The sequence below is a fragment of the Cydia splendana genome, chromosome 10 (genome assembly GCF_910591565.1).
Source record: "Cydia splendana chromosome 10, ilCydSple1.2, whole genome shotgun sequence".
NCBI classification, from domain to species: domain Eukaryota; kingdom Metazoa; phylum Arthropoda; class Insecta; order Lepidoptera; family Tortricidae; genus Cydia; species Cydia splendana.
This window is the reverse complement of record NC_085969.1, coordinates 10,511,376-10,523,436: the sequence shown is the minus strand read 5'-3', so window position 1 is coordinate 10,523,436 and position 12,061 is coordinate 10,511,376. Positions and strand designations below refer to the sequence as shown.

General features: G+C 37.4%; 1 protein-coding gene and 1 long non-coding RNA gene across 2 annotated transcripts in view; one reads left to right on the top strand and one right to left on the bottom strand.

Annotated features, from left to right (window-relative positions):
• The window catches only part of LOC134794307 (chymotrypsin A-like), a 188,326-nt gene that overhangs the window by 156,871 nt on the left and 19,394 nt on the right, over positions 1 to 12,061 (bottom strand). The window lies entirely within an intron of this gene.
• LOC134794274 (uncharacterized) lies at positions 3,683 to 6,724 on the top strand. The gene is made up of 2 exons (XR_010144654.1): positions 3,683 to 4,471; positions 4,521 to 6,724. It is a non-coding gene; the product is annotated as an uncharacterized LOC134794274 (long non-coding RNA).

The following is a 12,061-nucleotide window of genomic DNA, read 5'->3' as shown; positions in this document are numbered from 1 at the left end:
ACAGGGCACTCACACTTTTCAATAACAGCACTCAGGAGGCTATTGGTACTCTCTCGCACTCTGCGCATCAGGGAGGCAACACGTTTCCGCAGTATCGTATTAAAGCCATCCGTGTTAGCCTCTAGAAACATGCGCGACACACTGCACCAGCGAGGCAGCCCCAACAGCATCCTGAGGGCGTTATTGTACTGGACTCTTAGACTATTGATGGTTTTTCGAGTGTAGTTGGTCCACAGGCTGCAGGTGTAAAAGGTCTGGCAATACGCTTTAAACAATGTGATTTTTACGTCACGTGAGCACCTAGCAAACCTACGAACCAACATATTAGCTCTCATCGCCATAGCCCTTCGTTCACGTTCGATGTCCGCGTCATCGGAGAGGCTCTCGGTAACCCAGTGACCAAGGTACATAAACTCGGTGACCTTTTTCAAGGGGACTCCAAGCAGTTTTACTGGTGGCACTGCTCTCAGTTTTCTAGTTCCAGCCTTGAAAACGAGAAGTTCACTTTTCTTAACATTGTACCTTAGTCCATGGGCCGCCGCGTACCCCTCACAGATATCCACTAACATCTGAAGAGCCCTTACCGAGGGACACAGCAGCACCATATCGTCGGCGTAACTGATATTATTAACGAACTTTCCATCTATAGAACAGCCTACGCCGGCACTGCTGAGCTCCTCGAGAAGGTCGTTTACATATAGGTTGAAAAGTCGAGGAGAGGACAGCCCCCCCTGCCTCACCCCGCATTCCAGCCCATACTCCTCAGAAAGAGAACCAGCCCACCTAACCATATTCGTTTGATTTGTGTACCAAAAGCGAAACAATTTTATAATTTCTTTAGGTATGCTGGTTCTACTATTCATCTTTGCCCACAGTACATCATACGACACGAGGTCGAATGCCTTCGACAGGTCCAAAAAACAGGCGTAAATGGGAGTGTTTCTAGTCACATAATACTGAACGGTATGCTTTAGTCTGAAAGCCCACCCTGTGAGCCTTGTTCTGGGGATTATTATGCTGCTTTCAAATATAAAGACGATGTTCTTCTTGACAGGTTTATAATTAATATTCGTTTTACAAAGCAAGTTTCTCATTTAGTCGCCATACTTCACAAGTTTACAGGCCAAAGCTAAGAGTCACAGATAACATATATCAGCCCTACGCACTGTCATTAGAACTAATATTACAATCATCGTACGTTGGTACACTGTATTAGCCATATTGTTTTATTAAGCCGTTACGTTGTTAAGCTTGGAATAATACTATATAATATAAACTAGTACAGAATATAAAATGCTAATATTCGGCCAATCCTGAAGTACAACGCGTCTCTGCGTTTTAAAGAGTTAAACATAAGTAATCCACATTATACATACTTAATGCACACCAGAACAATAGAATCAATATTACTCAACTTATGAACTATATCACTACAGGCATTCCTCAAATGCCTGCAACGACTCACTCTTATAAACTACATCAATACATGCCTTCACATGTTATTGACTCACTGTTTCTTACAAACTACATCAATGCATGCTTTTACATGTCATTGACTCACTGTTACATCAATACATACATTCACATGTTATTGACTCACTGTTACTTATAAACGACATCAATAGGTACATGGATTCAAATGCACATGCCATTGACTCACTGTTACTCATTTAATACATCGATACATGGGTTCACATGTTAATGACTCACTGATACTTAATACATGGATTCACATGTCATTGACTCACTTTAAATCACTTAATGCATCATTACATGGACTCACTGTTACTCACTGAATACATCAATACATGGGTTCACTTGTCATTGACTCACTGATACTTAATAAATGGACTCACATGTCATTGACTCACTTTAAATCAATACATCATTACAAGGACTCACTGTTACTCATATAATACATCATTACATGGGTTCACTAGTCATTGACTTACTGATACTTAATACATCATTATATGGATTCACATGTCATTCACTGTTAATCACTTAATGCATCATTACATAGACTCACTGTTACTCATTTAATACAAAATACATGGATTCACATTTATCATTGACTCACTGTTATTTGTTACATCAATACATGGACTAACATGTCATTGTCTCACTGATACTCACTTAATAGATCAATACATGGACTTACATGTCATTGACTCAGTTACTCATTTACTATATCAATACATGGACTCATGTCAGTTACTCACTGTTACTCATTTTATACAAAAATACATGGATTCACATATATCATTAACTCACTGTCACTCGTTACATCAATACATGGACTAATATGTTATTGCTTTCACTGTTACTCATTTACTATATCAATAGGTACATAATACATACCATTGCCTCACTGTTACTCATTGAATACAAAAATAAATGGATTTACATATCATTGATTCACTATTATTCATTTACTACATCATTGCAGCTCTCCACCTGCAATGCCTCACTGTTAATGTATGTACCATATATATAGCTCACTCAAATTTAATAATTGCATGTCTTTTATACTGAATCACTCTTTATTGTTTGACATATTACCAAATTGCTATATTATTCTTTATAAATTCGCTCTTATAACTCCTGTGTTACAAATTATTATACAATACCCTTTTTTTTTTAACGTCACAAAATGTATTATTCTTTATAAATTCGCTCTTATAATTACTCTTGTGTTACAAATTATTATACAATACGTTTTCTCATTAAGGTCACAAAATGTATTATTCTTTAAAAATTCGCTCTTATAATAATTACTCTTGTGTTACAAATTATTATACAATACGTTTTCTCTTTAAGGTCACAAAATGTATTATTCTTTAAAAATTCGCTCTTATAATAATTACTCTTGTGTTACAAATTATTATACAATACGTTTTCTCATTAAGGTCACAAAATGTATTATTCTTTAAAAATTCGCTCTTATAATAATTACTCTTGTGTTACAAATTATTATACAATACGTTTTCTCTTTAAGGTCACAAAATGTATTATTCTTTAAAAATTCGCTCTTATAATTACTCCTGTTGTTACAAATTATTATACAATAAGTACTTCTCTTTAAGGTCACAAAATTCTCTAACTCACTTTTTTTTTAAATGATCATGGATAAGTACCTATATATAAAATAAATAAATATTAGGGAACATCTTCACTGGTCAGGTACTTAACTATCTCTTAATAATATAAGTTTCTCTGTTTCACTTCATAACCAGTTGTATTGAATTGAATATATCTTTCAGAATTTCATTATATTCATATTACTGTTACTCTTGTAGTGATCTCATCACAATTTCAACACAAAGATAAATAGGTAATATTTTAAACAGTCACATGCATAATTTAAGTTTTTAAGTCTCTTGACTCTCTTGTATTCCAAATTCCAAGTTATTATCACAAATATTAGTTTGCTAAGCATTTCAATTTTGCAACAGCTATGAATACTACTTTATTTTAAATTATGATTAATAAACCTCAAATTGATCATGATCACACCTTTTCACTAGGCTTGTGCCTGCTCATTCACTACAGAGAGTGCTCTGCTCTCGGTCAAAAGAACTATTTCGGTCTTTTAGTTCCTATAGTTAATGACTGACTCAAGCTTACTTTTCACATATATCATCATTATCTTTTATTTAATAACATCTTTAACATTATATGTGTTAAATGTAGTGGGTTGTTAGCCACGGAGTTGAGAGTTGTAGTGCTACAATCTCCTACACTTAAATATTTGTGTCCTGACTGTGAACTAGGGGTACGGCAGTTGCCAGCTTTAAGGAATATGGTGACCCAGCTGAAAACTGAAATTGAGGCCCTGAAAAGCAAACAAAGTGAAGGTTCAAGCATGGAGTGCATTTTGGCAGAGTTAGCAGAGAGGAAAAAACGCAGTGCGAACGTTATTATGTTTGGTATTGGTGAGTGTTCGCGACAGACTGGCGACGTCGCCCGGGACAAGGAGGTACGTGTTGCACATGATTTATCGCAGGTCCAAGCAGCTCTCTCAGGCGTGCCGGAGGCAGAGGTGCCGGTGGCCGTAATCCGTCTAGGCAAACCCAGAGCTGACGCCGTGGCTCGCCCACTCAAAGTCGTTTTCACCAATAAAAGAGCTGCCCTTAAGGTTTTGAAAAATAACAGTAAGCTTCCGAGTAACGTGTCCGCCAAAAATGATCAAACACCATATCAGCGGGACTATTTGAAAAAGTTGCGTGAAGAATTACAACGCAGAATCGATAGTGGTGAAACCGACTTGACTTTGAAATATGTGAATAATTCCCCAAAGATTGTTAGTTCAAAAAAGTTATAACTAACGATACTGGGATATTAGAATTTACATTCTTATACACGAACTTGGCATCCCTAACGGCTAAACGAGATTTGCTTATTATAGAAGTTAACAGATTGAAACCAACTTGTATCATCATTACTGAAACACACTTAAAACCATCGATAGGTGATAGTTTAGTAGATATTAAAGGATATGCTTTATACAGACATGACAGAATTAAAGGAACGGGCTGGGGAGGAGTCGCTATATACATATCTCATACGCTTTACGGCAGACCTATACAAGTAATCCCGCACCCGATTTATAACTCTCACCCCCAGGTCGAGGCATTGTGGCTAAACTTGAAATATGAAAGTTATACAATTACAATTGCAGGAATATATCGCCCAACACATTACACGTTTGAAGATACTGATAGAATATTATTTGAAACAATTAATAAAGCTGCTATGGATCCCAACCCCCTGATAATAATGGGTGATTTTAACTTGCCTGACCTCAAGTGGCCGTTGGATGACGTTGATACCGATAAGTACAACACACTTCATGCTAGCTTTCTCGATATGTTTGTAAACAGTAACCTAAACCAACTAGTGACTGAAATAACAAGGAAGCGGAATAGTGAGGAATCTTTACTTGACCTAATTATGTGCAACGAAGAAAACCTTTGTACTAAAGTACAATACTACCCTAACATAGGAAAAAGCGACCACCTAGTACTCCTAGCAACATTACAGACTGAGCTAAAATCAAACAGAAGTACCTGTACGCAAGAAGTAAGAAGAAACTTTTTTAAAGCTGATTTTCAGGAAATTATGAACACCATTTCAACAAACACAACCGATTTCACAGACACCGTTAACATTGATGAAGCTTGGAAACTATTTAAGACGAAATCACACACTGCTATCGAGACCCATGTACCATTGACAACTAAAAATAAAAAGTTAAATGTAAATAAACCATGGATAACAAAACAAGTACTAGAAAAGGTAGAAAATAAATTAAAACTTTGGAAAGAGTATAAATCAAATGGCTGTGAAAAATCATATAAAGCATATAGAACTGAAAATAATAAACTGGTGACACTAGTCAGAAAATTAAGAGCTGAATTTGAAAGAGGAATAGTGAACTGCGGTCCAAAATCGTTTTATAGTTACATTCGTAAGCAGCTATCCTCTGAGGTATCCGTACCTCCTTCACTGAGAGATGAGAAGGGGGATATCACGAACGATCAGAAAAATGTCGCCGAACTTTTTGCTCATCAATTTGAGAAATCCTTTGTTTGTGAACCAGCACACACGAACATTCCGGACGTTCAGATGCCTCGTGTAGAAAATTCAATCGAATCAGTATGCTTCACTCCTGAGAACGTGGCAAAAACGTTAGCAGCATTTAGCGACTCCACCTCAATGGGCCCGGATACTCTTCCCTCTGTTTTTCTTAAAAAGTGCAGTAGCGTGCTTGTCCATGACCTGGCTTTTATAATGAATTTATCCCTCAAGAATGGAACCCTACCTCGAGACTGGAAGGAAGCACATGTCACTCCCATATATAAAAAAGGTGATAAGTTTGTTGCTGCTAACTATCGTCCAATCAGCCTCACAAGTATAGTCTGCAAAACTATGGAAAAAATTATAGTCACTGAATTGCGAAATTTCATAAGTAGGGAGAATGTAATTATCAATGAGCAGCATGGCTTCATACCGAAAAGATCCACAGTGACGAATCTTCTTGTGTGTCTTGAGAAGTGGACACGTGACTGGGACAATCGTCAGCCTACGGACGTCATATACCTAGACTACGAAAAGGCATTTGATCGTGTACCTATTCGAAGGCTTATTGCTAAATTGGAGCACTTTGGAATTCGTGGTCAGCTCCTTGAATGGATATCGGACTTTCTAACCCACAGGATATTTAAAGTAAGAGTAGGGAAAACTCTATCGAATGCACACAACGTCTATAGTGGTGTTCCTCAGGGATCAGTCCTTGGACCAATCCTGTTTGGCATATTTATAACAGATCTGAAGAGTGTAGTACATTCGGAACTGTCAATATTTGCTGATGATACCAAAGTTATGGGTAATCCATTAGTAACTCATAATATTATCCAAAGTGATTTAGATCGCATAATTCAGTGGACTAAAGACTGGCTCATATCACTAAATGCTGACAAGTGCACAGTTCTACACATAGGGAAAACAAACCCTAAACTAAATTACCACATTGACTCTGTTCCCCTACAAGCTGTAGCTAGTCAAAGAGACCTGGGCATCACTGTTTCACATAACTTGAAATGGGACACACATATCACCAAAATCACCAAGAGAGCAAATTCTATGCTGTATATGATCCGGAAAGCATTCCATGTTATTACTAAGGAACTATTTATTAGAATATACAAGTCATATCTTCGTCCTTTACTTGAGTATGCTTTTCAGATATGGTCCCCCTACTTTAAAAAGGATATCACATTACTGGAAAAAGTTCAGCGAAGAGCAACTAAAATGGTTGCTTCATTGAAAGACATACCATATGAAGAACGGCTTCAAGAATTAGGTCTTACAACATTGGAGGACAGAAGGAAGCGAGGCGATCTTATTGAGACTTACAAAATCTTGTCCGGTCACTACAATGTTCCAAATATTAAAGACCTATACACATCGAGTCAGAATGTAAGGTTGAGAGGACACTCTAAAAAACTTGTCAAACCTCCGTGTGCTAGTAACCCTAGAAAACACTTCTTGCCGAATCGTGTGGTAAATGTGTGGAACTCTCTACCAGAAACTGTTGTTAGTGCACCGTCGGTCAACACTTTTAAAAATAGACTGGATACACATTTTAGAACTTTAAAAAGTGCAAAATAAAATACAAGTGCTTCGATATACACGCATCAGCTCTAAGAGCTGCTAGTGTATCAAATAAAAATAAAAATAATAAATAATAAAAAAAAATAATTATTAACATATATCAATTGTTGTGATAGTAAACATATTTACCCTCTGCTTTCACTCTGAATCACTATGTATGTATACTAGTATACTTATCTCCCACAAAAGAAATATTTTAAGCCTTAACACCTTGTTTATTAGTTTAGTACCCTCTCTATTAAGTTCTACATCAACTTGTACCGGACATAAAATTATATCATTGCGCAACTCTAGGTATGAAATCATATTTACTAACTGTGCTGCAAATGGCAATTCAACCATTTATTACTTTAAGGGTCTAGCAAAGTTTATATATTCCTAAATCATCCTAAAGGACACATACACATAGAGTACACAACAGTCAGTGTTTTAATAATTTGTAGAGTATAATTTACTTTCATAAGGCGCTAACTGACTGCCACTAAAGTGCCTGCAATAGCTTGTGAGCCCAATGAATAGGCTACATTCCTACTAGTCAAATCAGCTTCTTTTTTTAGAACTGTCAAAACGATTTTTTTAATATGGAATTTATATGAAAACAAATATAATGACGTCACGGTAAACTCACCTACTTTTTATATTTCAATCCGATTTATGAAATACAAATTGTGTTTAAAAATAGCTGTTATCTATGTTTTTCTAATAATTATCTGGTGCTTTATTTCATGCACGGTTTGAAATAATTTATTTTAAGTACAGGAAACATCCCTGTTGTACATAATCCATCAGGGGTAACCGTGTACAACACTGCAGTCTATACATAAACATTACAGGACTTGAACAGGAAAACATTTTTACTAATTTCATACAAACATAAGTCATCAATAATTTTAACGACATTCTATAACATACTACAGTAATAAATAAAACTTAAATTATCATTCTGACATTGTCTACTTCTATGGTCACTACTTTCCTACCTACATGATTAACTAACAAATTGCATAAACCCCACAATAAAGTTATTAAGGTGACATGGACTGACCGGGTCCATGAGTAAATTTCAAACATCAGTTATCTCTCTCTTTCTCTCAGGATGCTTGGTAGCTCAGGCTTTCAAAATCAACTTATGCCTGGTATTGTACCCTGCTAATATAAATTTACTTGAAATTATTACCTATTTTTTTTTTATATATGTTACCTGAACCAGCCTTTTTACTGAATATCTTTTTTTCGCTAGGTGGCTCTGCTACCGCCATCATCCAAAATTACGTCTCGCATTTTTACTTTGATATAAAAAAAACTACAATGTTTCGATCAAGAAATATCAACGTCAGTGAATTATTATCAAACAAACTTTATGCACAAGTGTTATTATAGTGAATCCCGTGATATTTGTGGTATAAACTTGCCGAAACTTGTGATTTCTGAACCAAAGCAGGGGTGCGAAACTCCTGACTTCGGTCAAACTCGGCTCCGCTCGGCTCAGCATTGCTCCGAGCAATTATTAGGGTTGGCACCACTTGACTTCCTTTTGCGTGCACGACCACAGATAAGATAATCACTTGATTTTTGACAACCCTAAATAGCCGAAAGGGATAGTGCCATATATTAGAAAGGGACGGCATGATTCGACCCTGAAACGCTGTCAAACTTCGGTTTTGTAGGAAGTTTCCTTTCTGTTTTGACATTTAAGTGCTTACTTTTTACCCCATTATAAAATTCCATTCATGCACAGACTACCCTATTTCCAACTCCTGTAACTGTGATTCAATACAGAATACTGATGTAATAAAATATCTTGGTCTATTAGTAGATGAAAAACTGAATTTCAAAAACCACATTCACAAACTCTCTGCTAGAATAAGAAAATCCATATTTATTTTTAAAAAGCTTCGTAACACTGCCGATGATTCTGTGCTTAAATTAGTTTACACCGCGCTCTGTCGGTCTGTGATTAGCTACTGCATCACAGTTCACAGTTTGGGGAAGTGCGGCAAAAGACCTCTATGCTGGAAATTGAAAGGGCTCAACACTCTGTTTTAAAATTGATGCTTAAAAAAACCCTTTTGATTTCCAACCATAGATCTCTACGCCGAAGCCAAGGTCTTAACTGTATGTCAGCTATTTTTAATGAAAATCTCTTTACACACACACAAATTCTCAAAATTGTTGCCTTGCTATAGTTCTTTAATTAATAAACGCATCTTTAACTTACCAATTCCAGAAGTCCGTTCCGCCTTTGGGAAACTTTTTGGGGAAAGAGTCAGAGTGACTACTTACAACGCTTTGCTTAAACACTGCAACCTTAAATATTTACCATTATAGAAGCTAAAATACTCTTATTTAAATTTTTACATTCACTTACTTATGCCGAGACAGAAGATATTGTAGTTAAAATACTTTAAGTTTAGTTTCCATACCTTGCAATAAGATTGTATATTTTCTCTTACTTGTATTTAAGTGAAATTGAAATCGTTTATTGCATATCACATAGCAGCTTCGTGCTTCTCTTTAAGTTTGTTATTTGTAATTGTAACTTTATTGTGTAACTAGTTCAATAATTTTAACTGTAACTGGTTCCCCTCGATACAGGCGTAGCCTTGTGTGGAGACCTGGAGTCCCCTGACATATTCTGTTGTGTGTTTTTATTGATAATAAAATTTATACTTATTCTTATTTTTATCTCACTTATTACCTAATGCCATTTTATCATGATAATAATTTTCTATGCCGTGTGAAAATATCTGATGGCAGGCCTCGCTACCATCTATGTGAATGAGATGAATGACTATTACAACAATCCTTATCCAGAGACCTACTACTCACTTGTCTATATTATGGTGCATACTGATATTTGATATAGTACTGCCTTGCCTTGCACTTGACTTTTCCTTACTTTTTCTGTCACACTTTCTACTACAACCATGGAATCTTCCCATTTTTCACTTTTACTGTTTAAACTGACAATATGAAAACAAATCCACATACACATAACATGATAATTACAACCAGTAATTCAGAGTGAAATTCAAAAGTAACAATTATGTACCAGAATTTCCTTAAAACTGATTTCCATTCACAATCAATATGCTCACGAGAAGCCAAACACATACTATTAATCGCTTGGTACTATTACAGCTATTGGAGTTACTGTAAGCATTTCAATAACAAAAAAAAAGAAATTACGCACACGAACAAAAGATAAACACATGAAACATGCTCTTGTTAGTACATTCACGACACAAAACACGCTATGTTATCTTATTCTTTTATTATGTGGACGTCAGTAAGTAGTGTAAAGTTTGTTCAAATAGGTTAGTTTTCCTTAAACGGATATCACTTTCTCCAACTCCCAGATTTGTTAGTGAATAATCACTTCTCTGACTGCCAAAACACGGTGAAAACAGATGAAAATAATTGGAATTATCAGACCACTGGCTCCCAATTTATAGAAATAGCGTCTTTTCCAACTAGCGGGCGTCGGTTTCAAAGCAAGCTGCTCCAACATATCCCGGCTTCTGAATTGAAAGCCCACCCTGTGAGCCTTGTTCTGGGGATTATTATGCTGCTTTCAAATATAAAGACGATGTTCTTCTTGACAGGTTTATAATTAATATTCGTTTTACAAAGCAAGTTTCTCATTTAGTCGCCATACTTCACAAGTTTACAGGCCAAAGCTAAGAGTCACAGATAACATATATCAGCCCTACGCACTGTCATTAGAACTAATATTACAATCATCGTACGTTGGTACACTGTATTAGCCATATTGTTTTATTAAGCCGTTACGTTGTTAAGCTTGGAATAATACTATATAATATAAACTAGTACAGAATATAAAATGCTAATAAGTCGAAGTATTGCTGTTTCAGTTGAGAGCCCAGTTTTGTAAGTGTTTTTATATTTTACTTTTATATTCATATTATAAAAACCTAACTTAAGACGAAAAATAAATAAAGAGAATAATAATAATATGACATTTGTTTAACAAAACGGTCAACACAAGATTACGGCAAAACGATAAATAACGTTTGAAAAGAATGATTACGAGAAGTCAAAGACGAGCAGTGGAGTTGACCAACAACGCACGACCACCACCCCCACCCGCTCCGTCCAGTTCCTCGTCCACAACGTCGTCAGGCGACGAGTTCGCAACGGCGCCTGACACAGGCGGGTCCAGTGACGAGAGCGGGCCGCCGCCACCGCCGCCACGACCACCTGCGCGACGAGGGCGGCCACCGCTGCCGGCACGCTTGGGGCCTGCGGGACATCCTGCCCCGCCCACGGCTCCCGCTGCCGGTGGTATAGTGCGAAGCATGAGATGGACTCGAAACATGAACGAGAATGTCATGCGCGCCTATTATGGGGCTACAGAGGGGGGAACACAGCTATCCGCCTATCGTTCGAGAATACTGCCTCTGTTTCAGGCTCTTGAACCTAACATCAACGTGTCGGAGCAGCGATTATCGGATCAGGTGCGCGTCATTCAGCAGCTAAAACGCTTGGATGACGCGACACTTGATCGGCTTCGCCAGGAGGCTCTCTCTGCTCGCGCGGACTCCACCTCGGTGCGAGATCTGCCCGCCACGTCGCCGGATCCGGTGCCCGCACCCGACCTGGCACCGGGGGCGCCGCGGGTTGATTTCTATACCTACGAGGGGGACTTCGCGAGTCAGAATGTGAGTACAACTGCTAATGAGCAACTGAGGAGGACTTTGGAAGAGGCGATTACGCAGTATCGCGTCACAACCAACTCTAGGCCCCGATTACCACGTCTGCCTATGAATAGACGCAATCTAGCGCTAATGGGAGCCCTAAACGCTTTACTAGAACCACATTTGCGGACTAGTAAAGATTTAGATGATACGCACTCGATCATGTA